General features: G+C 42.5%; 1 protein-coding gene across 2 annotated transcripts in view; it reads left to right on the plus strand.

The window, feature by feature from the left end:
• Positions 1-10,175: 10,175 nt before the first annotated feature.
• LOC109903512 (AT-rich interactive domain-containing protein 1A) overlaps positions 10,176-15,331 on the plus strand; it is a 68,216-nt gene continuing 63,060 nt past the window's right edge. The window contains exon 1 of one of the 2 annotated variants that reach the window (XM_031788726.1): positions 10,176-10,272. The gene's annotated coding sequence lies outside the window, so the exon portion shown is untranslated. The remainder of the gene's footprint in view (positions 10,273-15,331) is intronic. The other variant, XM_031788727.1, reaches the window with a different exon arrangement.

Consider the following 15,331-nt stretch of genomic DNA (forward strand, 5'->3'; position numbering starts at 1 on the left):
TATGGTCAATAGAAGGTGGGCCTTCTACTGTCATACTGTGAAATCTGGTCATCTACCACGCTAGTGAACAGTTTAGCTACCTCACTCGTGAAACAGCACCGGCTCAGGCACAACAAAAACCTGCATCCTTTGGAGGAATATAACAGAAAATGTCTGTAGCCACTTGGTTGGAATCACAGATGTTGGGTTATTGTGTGGAGAACCATTTGTTTTTTTTGGGAGGGGGACACAAATCATCACACAAATCAGCCTCAGAAATTCTACTCCCACTTTCTGATATAATCAGAATAAAGGATAATTTTCAAGGTGAATCGGATGTTGTCTGAAAGCTTTTAGAATATATATGTGTCAGTTTCACACATCAAGAAGAGTTGCTAGCTAGCATAAGCTAATGTATGTCTCCACAAGTCATCACTAAGATGGTGACACACTCTCACCATCCTGACAGGGCCTGTCAACTTAGCTGTGGATAGTTTCACCAAGTAGAACAGACTTGTAAACAAACTGGTCTGCCCCTGTTGAAATAACATCTAGCAGGGGTGTAACATGTCCGATGCTACGGCCTGTGTGAGAAAGACCCTTTCTCCACCCATTGATAATAGCATGTGGGTGAATTATATGTTGGTAAAAACATGTACTATCATGTTGATAATTGTAAACCATGATGGTACTACTAGGTGCTGAGGAGAGTACAACGGACATGTGAGGCATAGAAACCAATGTCCGCCGCTCTTCTCTCCACTTTCTAAGTTCTTACAGGGGTATCAATACCAGTACTTCTCTGTGATACCCTGAAAATTGTTCTGTGTATACCGAAGTCTTGCAAACACTTCAACATAGGACAAATAAAATGTTTTAGTTTTATTCAACTATAAGGTTTACTGTGGACTGGCTGGCATTTTATAACTTGTTTTATTGGAAAAACCCACAGCTGCCCACTCTATTTCAAGGTTTGGTGACATTTTCATTGAATTCTCCCTGTCCAAACCCAAACGGCCCCCTCCGCCTCTCTTTGTTTACTACTGACTCACTGCCCAGGCCTGGAGGAACCCAGGAGGAACACATCTGTACAAACCAGGAAGAGATGAAGGGTTTAAATAGGAAGGGTCCATCTTAGAGGTGGACTACATCAGAGCAATGTTGTGTGTACAACAGCTGAAGTAAACAAGGGGATACTGTGGCACAGATGCTTAGATGTATTTGCTGCCTCAGTAAAGTAGACTCACTCTGAATCTGATAGGCATACGAGGGGCTTGTTCAAAGGATATTATGTTTATTTTCTGTTGTCATCCTTATAAAGCTGATTTCTAGATAATTCCCATATATATCCAGTTTTAGACATCCTTTCAATTCCAATATGATTGGAAGTTACATGATTTTTAGATCAACAATCCCATTGATGATTGCTTGCTCACCAGTGTCCTCATGCGATGCTTGGATGCCCACTTCTGGTAGGATGGAGGTGCCCAGTTGCCCTCCTTCCATTCAGACAAATCTCTTTCCTTTCACCCTGCCTGCCAACTGTGTCAAGTCATGAATATTAACAGTGTGAATCAAATGAAAACAAGGCTTGTGAATGAATCAAATAATGCAACACTACTACTCAAGGATAACGACAGGATACTTTATTCATGAGTCTGTAAACTCTCAAAGGTTCAGCGGCAAAAAGACGAGCACTCTCAAACACAGTCAGAGAATCCTATAGATAGATTCCCAGAAATGAGGTTTTCTTATGGTTGAACAACCAAAGACTTCAGATGGCTCTGTGTTGTTTTGAACATGATAATACGCAATCAAAGCACCGATTTGAATTCAAATGTAGGCTACATTTCAGAGGCAGACGTTTTGGCTTCATGGAGTTTTGTCGGTACCATGCGACCTTGCATCATATCGGACCGGTAGAGGGATTGTCATTGTTAAAATGTTGTAAATATTGGAAACATTGAACTGTTGAGCCTTTGATAATAAAATGCTTTATCTTATAAAGTTGTATCCATTAATGCACGTGAGGAAGTTCATTGATTTATTTTACCCCCGGGACTTACAGCCAATTATCTTCTCTGGTTCTAAGAGCGTAGAATTGAAGCCAATTCCGAGCTCAGAATGCCATGGGTTTTTCTCTCTCATTCATGTAAAGAATCCCCATCTCTCTTTTTCACTCTCATTTTTTCCACCCCCCTCTCAGATCCACTCTTCTATTTTGTCTTCAAACTTCAGTCCCTCGTTGGCCCTTGAGTTAGCTGGGTTGGAGGCCCTCTTCTGGGTGCTGATGAAATTACCCCTACTACCACTCTAAAGCCGAGCATCAATCATGAAAAAAGAGGAGAAAAGCCCAGTGTGAGAGATGCTAGATTGGAGTGGTAGCTGTGTACTCCTCCTGCATGGTAAAGCAGGTTGCTCTGAATCCATTCTATGAGTGGTGGGTCTGTGAAGTGAAGGGGTAGACTTACTTTTCCAAACTCATGGGTCATTACACACAGCCACTGTAGGAAGAGAAGAGGGACTTCAGCCCATGCGAACATGTGAAACCTGTACAGTCTGGTCCTGGATCTGTGTGTTTACCATTTGTTAGACAGTAAGTGATGGATGTTAACATAGCAAAATAGTTAGTTTAAGGCCTAGCAAAATGAAAGAACGGCAGCCCACTGGGAGGTAAGGGCGATCAACATCACAGCATCTTCCCTCTGTTTCTCCTAAAGGTTACACTCAACATGACACACATATCAAGACAGGAACTCGTCAGTAGAGTCTTCTAATGCACGTTATTCTGAATGACAGGGGTAGCAGTGCGAGAGTTCAAACCTCTCTGAGAGACATAAATATTCATATTTTCTCTGTCTGACATACTCACTCAAACAGACACACACACAAACATGCTCGCATGCACAAACGCACGAAAGCATGCACGCACACGTAACAGATCAGTTTGAGTTTGAAGATAAAATAAGGAAAAGTGTGTCTTTGCCTTCCCTTTGTCAGAAGTCCATTGAAACAGCATGCCCCCTGCTTGCCTGGCTGTAGTGACTGGTTGTTTAATGAGTCTTACTCTCTCTCTCTCTCTCTCTCTCTCTCTCTCTCGCTCTCTCTCTCTCTCGCGCGCTCTCTCTCTGTCTACCTTGTCTAGCTCTCTCTCCTCTGTCTCTCTTTCTCTCTCCTCACTCGCTCTCTCTCTCTCTGTCTACCTTGTCTAGCTCTCTCTCTCCTCTCTGTCTCTCTCTCTCTTTCTCTCTTCTTACTCTGTCTCGCTCTCTCTCTCTCTGTCTACCTTGTCTAGCTCTATCTCTCCTCTCTGTCTCTCTCTCTCTCTCTGTCTGCCATCGCTCTCTCTCTCCTCTCTGTCCCTGTCTCTCTCTCTGTGTCTGCCTTCTCCCTCTTTATCTACCTTTCTCCCTTTCTCTTTCTATTTCTCTCTCTCCAACTCTCTCTTGTTTATTTTAGTCCTGGTCTGGAATAGGGAATGAGGCTGATTACCCTTCCAAGATTGACAATTTTATGCTGCCGAATTAAAAAAGAAGCCTCTGAATTAGTGAGATAATTGTGGCAGACTCTTCTAATGGGCTGTCAGTGATTACCACCTTGCTCAGCCAATCAGCTGTCAGACATACAAAGAGGGGGGAGAGGAAGGGTGGGAGAAGGGGAGTGAGGAGTGATGTGTGCTGAAATGAAATGTCAATCATATTAATCTAAATGAGTAAATTAGCGTGAGTAGCTCATTGTCAGAACTGATAAATATGGACGCGTCACCAGCAACCTGGAAGCTATGACACAGTGTTGAAGGATAGATGGAGACACCTAGATCAGGGAGCAATAATGACAGACAGACACATAGATAGAAAGAGAGGGAGGAGGAAAGGAGTTGAGAGATGGAGATAAATTGCATGTGAGTATAGGGGATGGTGACATGAGACAGCCATGAACAATTAAATAATCCATTCCATTCAGTCCAAGAGTTGCATTGGCCATTGCTGTTGCTGTTCCCTTCACGCTGCTATATTGGTCAGTTCGCTGGTGAGAGGCTTTTGAAGTGAATGATTGTGACACCAAGTGAAGTGTAATTTTATGTCATGAATATGCAGCATACAGTATAAGAGATACGTTGGGGTCGTTCTTGAATTGAGGTGAAAAACACTTTAAAATGACAAATAGTTACACATCATACATGATTTGTCTATATTGAACTGTTTACCAATGATAAAACATAGTGTAAGTCCTTATGTTTATGAATTGCTTTAAGTACTTAAGGTAGGTCAATTGGCTTGTCCCAGTAGTGGTGTGTAGAGTTGTAGTGACATGTTTTGGAGATCTTGTGATATCTATCAATTATTTTGAATATTACAAAGTGAACAAAATTATGTAATATATTATATTGTATAATCAATAAATAAAGTTGATTAAAATACTTTTTTTTTTACTAGTATGTCTGTCTGCTCAGTTTATGTAATCGGTGTTACTGCCTTGAAAATCACTCATTACAAAGATATACAAGGACCTTGAGCATTCCCTTCAATGGCAAACCGTTATCGGGGGAGCTGTCTACATTAAAGAACATTATTAGCTAATTGCACCTTGTTCGCATGTCATACATTTTAGGATTCCATTGATAATTTGGTGTGTCTATGGCTGTGTTTATAGAGGCAGCCCAATTCTGAAAATGTACCTCCCACTAATTGGTCTTTGACCATTCAGATCAGCTCTTTTGCCAATAATTGGGAGAAAGATCAGAATTGAGCTGCCTGTGTAAATGCAGTCTAAATTCAAAGTGTCACTTGGTGTTACTCTATTTAAATGAAGGGAAATAACATTGTGAGACAAATATTTAATCATATCACTTAAGTAAATTATTGAAGCAGCCGTGGCTTTTAAGAAATTCCTCAATAACCAAAAATGTCTCATTGGTGTTACCATCATTGATGTTAATACTCCTACTGGTACAAATGAAGAGAGTTGCACACTCCATATATAAACTTCCAGTAATTTATTGGGTGTGCGACTTTATTTTGATAGTTTATAGTTTATTCGCCGTTAGTCAGCACCTCCACACAAAATAATCGTTCTGGGTGTGTGCCAGGTCATGTTTTTTTTATAATACTCCTACTCTAGGCACAATGTTATCATAAAGGTACAAATGATTTAGTCATTAAGCTACCATATTATTTGATTTAGTACCCAAATACATTTAAATAAAAAAGGATCGCAAATGTCACCGCAATTCAAGAACGACCCATTGAAAACACTGAACAGGGTCAAATGTGTGTCTCTCTCTCTAATGCACGCACGTACGTACACACACACACGTACACACACACACACACACACACACACACGTACACACACACACACATACACATGTACACACACACACACACACACACAGTCTTGTGCAACTAACCTTGTGAGGATACACAATTTAGTCCTATTTTTCCTAACACCTAACCCGTACCCTTACGCTAATCTTAACCCCAAACCCCCTAGAAATAGCATTTGACCTTGTGGGGACCAGCAAAATGTCCCCAATCTTTCCTAATCCCTAATCCTAACCCTAACCCTAACCCGTGCCTGTACCCTTACCCTTACCCTTACCCTAACTTTAAGCCTAACCCTAACCCTAATCCAAAAACCTTAACCCTAAACCTAACCCTAGCTGATAACCCTAACCCTAAAACGAACCCTAGTTCCTAACCCTAACCCTAATTCCAACCCTAGCACTAATTCTAACCTTAACCCTAAACCTAACCCTAGCTGATAACCCTAACCCTAAAACGAACCCTAGTTCCTAACCCTAACCCTAATTCCAACCCTAGCACTAATTCTAACCTTAACCCTAAACCTAACCCTAGCTGATAACCCTAACCCTAAAACGAACCCTAGTTCCTAACCCTAACCCTAATTCCAACCCTAGCACTAATTCTAACCTTAACCCTAAACCCTCTATGAATAGCATTTGACCTTGTAGGGACCAACAAAATGACCCCAGTTGGTAAAATGTTTGTTTGTTTACTATTCTTGTAACAAGTATAGTTAAACACACACACACACAAACAGTCCTCCCCTTTCACAGCATTTCCCCCGGCCATGCGGAAGCAGGTTCCCATAGCTGGAACATTCATTTGTCTGCCAGCCTGTTAGGAGGAAGCATAAAGAGAGGGATCGTGTGTCGGTAAATCATGTGACGTGGCTTTATTTATGCCCACAGCAATGAGTTTAACAAGAAGAGCAGTCCTTCAGGCAATATTCCTAAGTGGCACTTGGCCCCCCCCCCACACACACACACACAATACATTAAATGAATTGTTTGTTTGCATGATGTTGGTATCTTATACCTTTACAAAATAAAAAATAAATAATCAAGAACCTCAGATGTTTTTATGTGGCCATTTTCTGTGAAGCAATGCAGCTTGTGGAATGGATGTATTTCCAAACTTGTGCTACATACTTTTTGTCACTAGATGGGAGTCCTGGATTGCTGTTCTGTTTCAAAGGGCCTGATTCTGTGTCCCACACTCTTCCCCATCACAGATGGAATTACTGTGAATAAAAAGGAGTAGTTAGTTAGATCCATTATGGACCAGCATCATTGCTCTGCTTAGCTGCGTAGACCGATGCACGCTCCTGTATTACTGTCGAAGCTTTCCTCAGGTTAAGAATAGACTGGTGGTTATTCATTCAAATGAGCCTGCAATATAGCAACACTAAAAATAGCAGCTGCCCCCTTCCTATACACTCCCAACCCCCTCCTCACAGATGTGTCCTTTCTTTCTTTTGTTCTTTTCTTGTTCAAATCCATTTCCGTCAAAGAGATAATGCTATTATGAAAATGTTCTAGAACAAAAAGGGGAACAAAATCCAACATATTTGCTACCTCCCCCGTTTTAATATCCAGAAGTATGTCAAAAAAATATCACCTCACAGTTCATTTTCCACAATAATACTGTATATGGGCTTTATTCAAAGTGTATTCTTGGATTGATTAATCGAGCATAACCGTGATTCTGAAATACATCACATTACCATATCCCTAATTACCATAATCTGCATAGTCAAAGTGAATTTGTCTTTTTACACTAATGGAACCTGCATCAACAATTTTAAAAAGACAACGAAAGAGGATCTGTGCTGTGTACAGGTTCTCAGTCTATGAAGTAAAGCACACATCATCATGATGACACTGCACCACAGTCTAACACCACAGCCACAATGGCATTGGGATAGTGTCAGAGTCTTGTTACATGGACTCAGACTGATGGAGTCATAGTCAGTCACAGTGGAGTTACAGTAAATGTGATCATCGGTGCCTATGAGAACTGGGTGAGAGGGACATGTGTGACCGTAGCAGAGACCAAAAGAGAGGCGCAATTATTCAAACCGCATCTCATAGCCACTTCATACCTACATGTACAGATGACCTCAATTACCCCGACTAACCCGTGCCCCCGCACATTGTCCCTGTACCGGTACCGTCTTTATATAGCGGCGCTATTGTTATTTTACTGCTGCTAATTATTTGTTACTTTTATTTCTTATTTTGGTATTCTTCTTAAAACTGCAGTGTCGGTTAAGGGCTTGTAAATAAGCATTTCACTGTAAGGTCGACACCTGTTGTATTCAGCGCATGTGACAAATACAATTTTATTTGATTTATATCTAATGTGCTAATGAAAAGCAATGATTTAATGTGCGCAGGAAATGGATTGTAAAGCATGGGGTTGTGCATGGGTTGTGAACGTTTGAACACAATGGGATCCAAGTTTGCTGTCTATATACTCCATACAATAGTACTCATTACTGTAAGTAATCTGCTGATTAAATGTATGAAAATGTACAAAGCATAGGTTGGGAAGGTGGTTGTCAGTGAGACCACAGAGTGAGAGAACAAAGTTTCCTCCATACAAAAGCCCTGTGGTGGGGTCGCGGTGCTGACCCCTCATCCATTCCTCTGAAAAGGCATTATGTCCCAACTCAACGCCAGCCACCACGGTGGATCAGGAGCTAAACCAGTCAGTGTCTAATACGCAGAAAGACTGTAGAGGCTAGGTCAGGAAATGTTGCGTGGTGCAGAGTCACAGCCCTCTGCCCTCCTCCTCCCAGGGGTTAAGGGTCAGCTGTCAGCAGGCGTGTGTGTGTTCACCTGGATAGTCTAGCACTGCAGTATCGTCAACCCCGGACTCCCTCCCTCACTCAAACCATGCTCTTTGTACGTAGGACTGCTTTGCCTACGTTGCTGTTACCAGAAGAAAATCCTTAGAATCACACAGAAATGTCTGAGTCCTGTTTAAAAATATATATATATTAACATGTTGTAATATTGCAAACGTCAATAAAGAAATTGTTTTAGTTGATTCTGTTAATCAGTTCGATTATGCTGTAATATTTCCTAAAGATGAAGTCTTTAAGGTTTTTGTTATTTGTCTATAACCCAGGAAACTCAATCTCCTTCCAAATCATCTTGGCCCTGGCTAGATTTATGAATAGGAAGTATATAGGAGGGAATAAGGAAATGTACAGCATATCACAGCCTATAGATAAAGGGATTATTCAACTTTGACCTGGTTTACTGTATGGGAATACAAACACGGCCTGTGTCCTTTGTTTTTGCAGTGTGACACTGTGTGTCCCATTTCAATTAGGCCATAACAGACTGCTAAACTGCTTTCATCATTTTATATGCTCTCAGTACAGGCTATAAGAAGCAAATATGTACAACCATACAGTATGGACAACATACAACAACAAAAACATTGTTTAATACTTATAGCTGAAGAAAAATAACAAAATTGCTATTGATTATTTATTTATTTTATCACCAGAGAGGTCAGGGGCACCATCCATGATGTGGAGTTTTTACCCTGAGACATCAATCTACAGCTGAATTCCAGGATGATGTGAAATTAATTCAGTTTTACCGGCCCACGGAACAGATGGCTATTTCATTCAGGACTCAGGCTAGTTTTGTTGCCTGGCAATCTCTCCCCAAACCAAATCAGAGACCATAAAGTGTCACTTACGGCCAGTGGAATCTGGTTTTCCACACTAGTCCGGCTGTGAAAATGTCAGGCATCCCTCACAAACCAAGGAGCCTCGGCTCTATTCGCCTCCCAGACACAAACCTCTACGCAAAACAGAAGCTGACTCAAAATGAATTGACGGGTTATATATGATATTAAGCCAAGGGAGTGGGAGGGAAGTCCCCTTTAAAGATATTGGAAATTAAGAATATGAATGAGGGGAGAGAATTTGCCTTACAATCACTGTTTTGAATGAATAGCTCTGTGTACTGGGCCTACATACAAAATAACAGATAGTCATATATGTGTAAAATAGATATTTCCCTCATTTCAATAAATAATATGGGGAAATATGTTTTGGAAATATTATAAACAGTATTTCCTCAATGTGCAGTAAAAAAACACTAAATTGCTGGTAGAATAACATATTTTATTCCCAGACAATCTTTGTGCATTTATGTATATTTTTCAATTAATGTACCAATTCAATATTTTTGTTGATAAACTATCTTTCCCAAAATTGCCTTCTATATTTTCTACCCGAGCCTTTCCACTTTTCGTTACCCTTATCTTCTATTTCTTTTCTCCCTTTCACCCTCTCTCTCCACTTCTCTTCTAAGGCGGGAGTTACAGGAACAGCAGCAGGCAGGCAGGCCCCATCACCGGCGGAGCAACACAGGAATGCATTGTATGTGTTAGAAAGGCAGGACAGTCAGGCGAAATAGTCCATAAGTTAACTAAAATCGTAATTTAGTAGATTTGAACCACGATACACACACCCCTGTAAAATAGTGAGTGAAATCCTATTTTCCAGCACCATTTTCCAAGGTGAAATGGCCGGGTATTTTGTTGTTTTCCGGCAAAAAAACACAGTCACACACACACACGCACACACATACACACACACGCACAAGTGAGCCGCGGAGGAATCCTTAAGGTTGGCAGTGCGTGCTCCGCCGCTGAAAGCGCACACAGTAAATTGAAGCTAGAATCGCTTCGAAAACCCGGAGTGGGGTTTGATTTTAATCTAACCCAAAAACCCTTTAAAAAGTATGCAAACAAAACCAGCGTCACACGTCTTCGGTTTAAATAGTGTCTCAATGTGAGAATTTAAATATATATTTTTCTATTCCCACATTTTAACTGTTAATAAATGCCATATTTGTGTTCATTGAGGGCAGGGCTGGTGTTCTGTACTCCAGACTAGAGCTGATATTTTACCTCATGGAAACAACGCCGGGGAAGCCTGCCTGCAACACACAGTCGTGAGGTAAAGATACATGTTTAAGTATCAATCTTTATATTTTGCTATAGTAAAGTCAACTGTATTATTTTGTCCATATGCATTCTTATCAAATATTCCAGTCACATGGTAGGCAACATTAATACTGGGATAGAATAGAATACCATATTTTTTTCCAGAGGGAACTTATGTATTACTACACCAGAAGGGAAAAAAATAAATACAAATGGATTAGTTAATTTGGGTGATCTCCGCCAGACCTCAATCTTCTAATATAGGCTATACATGCTTGATGGCCAGAACTCCCTGACCATAGATTCTCGATATAGCCAACGATCTATCAGAAAAACAAGACTATATACTCTCTATGATCCATCTGAACCAGCCTGACCCTAAGTCTATCCACGCCAACTTTCTCCACTGTCTGCCCTCTGGCCCGGGAATGCGTCCACTGGCCGGGATTCTTCCCTCAAACAACACTCAAGTATTTGGAATGGGTGACAAAACCAACACACCTCCCTATTGGTCTATTGGCTATCCCCTGCTCCTCTGTTCTCCTCTGATGCCTCTGTCTGTCCCCATCTGTTTGTCCTCATCTGTGCGCCGAGCATCAGAGGGGCTGTTGGACAGAGATACAGGCAGCCAGGCTGCAGCACATGTGAGAAAAAAAAAGACAGACCGATCTCAAGGAATGAGGCGGCCTCAGCCAGGACTTTAATCAAACATTGGGGTGCCACTGTGTTCGATGTCAATGTGACACCATTTCAAAGAGATGACATATTAGGGAACACAATAGGGAAAAATCACCTCCTGTTGGAGTGTTGGGAGTCTCTAAACAAAATTGCCTTTGCTCATGTCTCTGAAAGAAGGCTGACAGCAGGGAGGTACATTTAGTTGACATGCAACCAAAATATTTTTGGGGAGGACTTCAAAGAAAATGATTCTCTATCATCACAGACAGGGTCTCTCTTGCTCTCTCTCTCTCTCTCGCTCTCTTTCTCTCACTATCTCTCTTTCTCATCCAGAAAGCTGATCTTAGTCTTTTTACCTCAGAAAATCATTGTGAAAAAGCAGAGCAGGAGGAGGATTTCATGCAAAATAAACATAGTGGTTAAATTTCAGTCAGTGCCGGTGTAAACGTCAGTAATGGTCACATTTGGGGAGTGGGAAGAACAGCCTTGGAATTATAATGTAGACGAATTGTATCTCTGAATGTTTACCTGTATCTCTCGATGACATTCATTGGATGATCTGGAGGAAAGGTCAGCTCAGCATTCTGCACTGGGCCGTGCTGTTATGTTTATTTAGACTGTATTGATATCAGTCTGCGACTGGATGGCCCCTCCCGTCGGAAACCCCATGCTACTGTCTAGAGAAAACCCTAACCCATTCCCCATATTGCATTTACCCATGAACCTTAGGGGCTAGGGGTTAGGGTGCAGGGCTAGTTTTGGGACACAGGCCCCTCAGTCAGTCCCCTGTTTGATTGTCACGTTTGTCTGGTTGACACAGAGAGCGTGCTGCCGTGGCGACAGGGATGGGGCTGGGGTTTACCCCTCCCTGTAGCGCCCAGCTGTCGATGGTTACATAATAGCAGGGCCTTGTCGGTCTGCCGGATGGCTTTGTCCCCCTGTCACTGAGGGTGATTGTGGCTGAGATTAAGCTGCGGGCGAGGAGCTGCTGCTGAGAGTTCCCTACCTGATCTCCAGCAGAGAAAACAAGCCAAACAGAGACTGCGTACCAAATGGCACCCTATTCCCTATACAGTGCACTACCTTTGGCCCTATGGGTCCTGGTCAAAAGTAGTGCACTACATATAGGGTATAGCGTGCCATTTGAGACGTATCCAGAGTCACACATTTGGGGACGGACGCCGCGCTTACAGCTTAAAACACACAGACCCAGCTAGAGGCTGGAGTCGTTCCCCCTTTCCTTTCACACTGTGCTTTGTGTGGCTAAACAGTATTTCTTGTCTTGATTATGTCGTTGATGTTAAATGTATTGCCAGAGTAAAGACCACCAGTAGAGATTACACGGGCTGCCCATGAATGACATTTTCTCATAGCCTTGAATATTAAGGTTTCAAATGACATAAATGGCCAAATGGGGATACCATCTGGGGGTATGATGGCACGGCTAGGCTACTACTACGAAATGAAGTTGATATTCATTTCATCAGCACGCGTTATATACATACACATTTTCACCTGAGACAAGTATCAAAGCTCCAGCTCTTGTAAAATATATAGTAGTTGTATTATTAATAGGTCTGCTAGCCACAAGAGATTTGAACAGATTTAAATGCACCATCAGAAGTACAGTTCAAATCAGTACCTATTTTGATCCAGCTATTACTGTTGCATGTCTGCATTGTATTATTGCTATGACAAGGACATGCATGTGATTCAAGTAAGCGTGGTTTAATAGCAGGGTTATTGAGCTTGAAACCATGAAAATCAGGGGCAGTATGTGTGTCTGGGGGGGGGGGGCTCAATTTACAGCGTTGAGGCCTGATTTCCCTGGTGCCGGTTTTGTTAATTTAATGCATTATGCCATTGTTTACCCAGCTTTAGAGCTAAGAGATAGTAGTTTAGTTTCAATAGGCAAACAACTCCTCTCAGACAAGTAGTCCCTTCCCTACCACAGAGGAGGATCACCATGGGTGCAGGGCCAGCAATTCCTCTGATTGGACAGAATCCTTTTTGAAAGCTCTTACCAGTAGTCTGGGTTTGTGGTTGACAGAGTGACTCTGTGGCAGGCGCCCGTTCTCTTTCTCCCTGCTCCCTTCTGTCTCTCGCTCTCTCTGTCTCTGCCTCCCGCTCCTACCTCGGTCTGATCCAGGCCAGCTTTCCCCTCTCTCTCCCGGTTATAACAGGGAGCCAAGCCTTACATTAAATCTGGGTTTCTGCATAACTGGCCTTGTGCATTTTTTTCAAGTCTGCTGGGCCTCCTCTCCCTCTCTCTCTCCCCCCCCCCCTCTCTCTCCCTCTCTCTCTCTCTCTCTCTCTCTCTCCCCCCTCTTTCTCTCTCCCTCTCTCTCTCTCCCTCTCTCTCTCTCTCGCTCTCTCTCTCCCCCCCCCCCCCCCTCTCTCTCTCTCTCTCTCTCTCCCTTCTCTTGCAGTGGAAGAAGTGCCTTATACAGGCAAACCAAACCAAGCCTCCCCTTTGCCTCCTGCTCAATGTTTCTGTTGCTCTGTGTTCATACAGTTCTCTCTCGCACAACAATAGACATAAAATGTTTCAAAACGAATAGTGTTATAATACTGTGATTGTGAATGCACCATTGTTTTTGACCCCCCCCCCCCTCTAGACACCCTTGATATGTTGTTTTTGCATTAGTCCTCGTGACTGACAGATAGAGGTCTACTGGGGGTGGAGCCTCTTCTTTTCATCTATTATCCACCTCCCTTCTTTTCATTTTCTTTCTAAATTGCATTCTCTCAAAAGGAATATAGTTATAACAGGCTATGATAACAGCTGTACTTCTCCCATCCTCTTCCTCCTTACTGGTTTGCTGAAAGAAACACACGAAGGAAGGCAGACTAATGTCTCTCTCCTTGGTGTGTGAAATTAAACATAGCTATTGTCCCTGACTGTCTGGGTTCTTATAAGTCACTTTATTGTAACAGCCCTGGTTGAGGATTGTGTAATGAGGCGCCTGCTGCTATCATAGACACCAGATATCAAAATCTCTCTTTGAGAAGCACTCAGCCAAATCCTTCAGTGGAGACACAGGTTCATGGACAAGGCACTGTCACAGCAGAGAAGTAGCATGACTGATATTAGTGGTTTCACATTCATACACCTATTTATCATATATAACACTTAGAAGACACTCACTTCCAATGTGACTTGGCGTATTTCACTCTTACCAGTGTTGCACCCTTACTGTAATTAAAATGATATTATTAATTAATGTGTGGGTCCTTTGCTCACCCCTCCAGTTCTGTGCACGGCCGCGGACTCAAAGCAACAATAGAGTAACAACAGTCTCATCAATCACTTTTTTTCAGAGAGGATTCATCTCTCTCTGTTTCTCAGAGGTTATCCTCCTGTTGGAGCCACGGCTAGGCAGCAGAACACTATAGTGACACATGCCAAACAAAACCCTTGGTTAGCACTCTGAGTATGTGGGCATCGTGCCTTTGCCAGCCTCCATGCTGTAGGGGTCTGTGCCAACCTTTTATAAATGCCCTATTTGGCAGCAGCCATGTTCAGCTCTGCCCTGCCGAGGCAGCAGTGTCTCTCTCAAGGTTCCAGTTCAAATACCCTCTCCTCTAAATGTGAACATGTTCCAAATTCTAGAAGCTAGTTTGCATTTCAAATGTTATGGTGATAGTTAAAGGAAACCATGAATAATGTTCTGCCACCTCATCTGGCAATAGTCAGCAACAGACACAAGGTCACATGTAAACTAAGTTTGCTTTGTCATACATTATAGTAATCAAACACTATAGCCATTTTTTGTTGGTTATCCTCATTGGATTCACTCAATGGATAGAGAGAGATGGCAGCTTTTGCTTTGTAGTGTCTACTCTCTAATTTCTAGGTTTTCAGATAGCTAATTGGCTGGATACGCCTCCTATCAGTCAGCTATAGGCCTACAAAGGAGCACTCTCAACTCAGTGTCTGTCTTTCTCTTTTTTCAGCATTTCAATGCAAATATCTCAAATCCTACACCCCTCTTTACACACACACACATAGACACACACACACACACACAGAGACACACACACACAGACACAAACACACACACACCCACACACAGAGACACACACACACACACACAGAGACACAGACACACAGACACACGCACACAGACAGACACATAGACACACACAGCCTTCACATTGTCCAGGTCTTGGGGCCAATCATCAGGTCTAGATAATAGTTGTCCTTCCAAAGCCTCTGTGCTCCTTTATCTGCTGTCCCCCCCCCCCACAGGGACGTCACAAAGCCAGGACTAAGTTTTGTTTTCACAGTTGACTGGTGGGTGGTGTCGGACGGTGTGTGTGTTTGTGTGTGTGGTGGTACGGGAACATGGAACCCCCAGCATGGGTGCGAGGGTTCATTCCTGAAGTGTGCC

Source organism: Oncorhynchus kisutch, linkage group LG14, assembly GCF_002021735.2.
Source record: "Oncorhynchus kisutch isolate 150728-3 linkage group LG14, Okis_V2, whole genome shotgun sequence".
NCBI classification, from domain to species: Eukaryota; Metazoa; Chordata; class Actinopteri; order Salmoniformes; family Salmonidae; genus Oncorhynchus; species Oncorhynchus kisutch.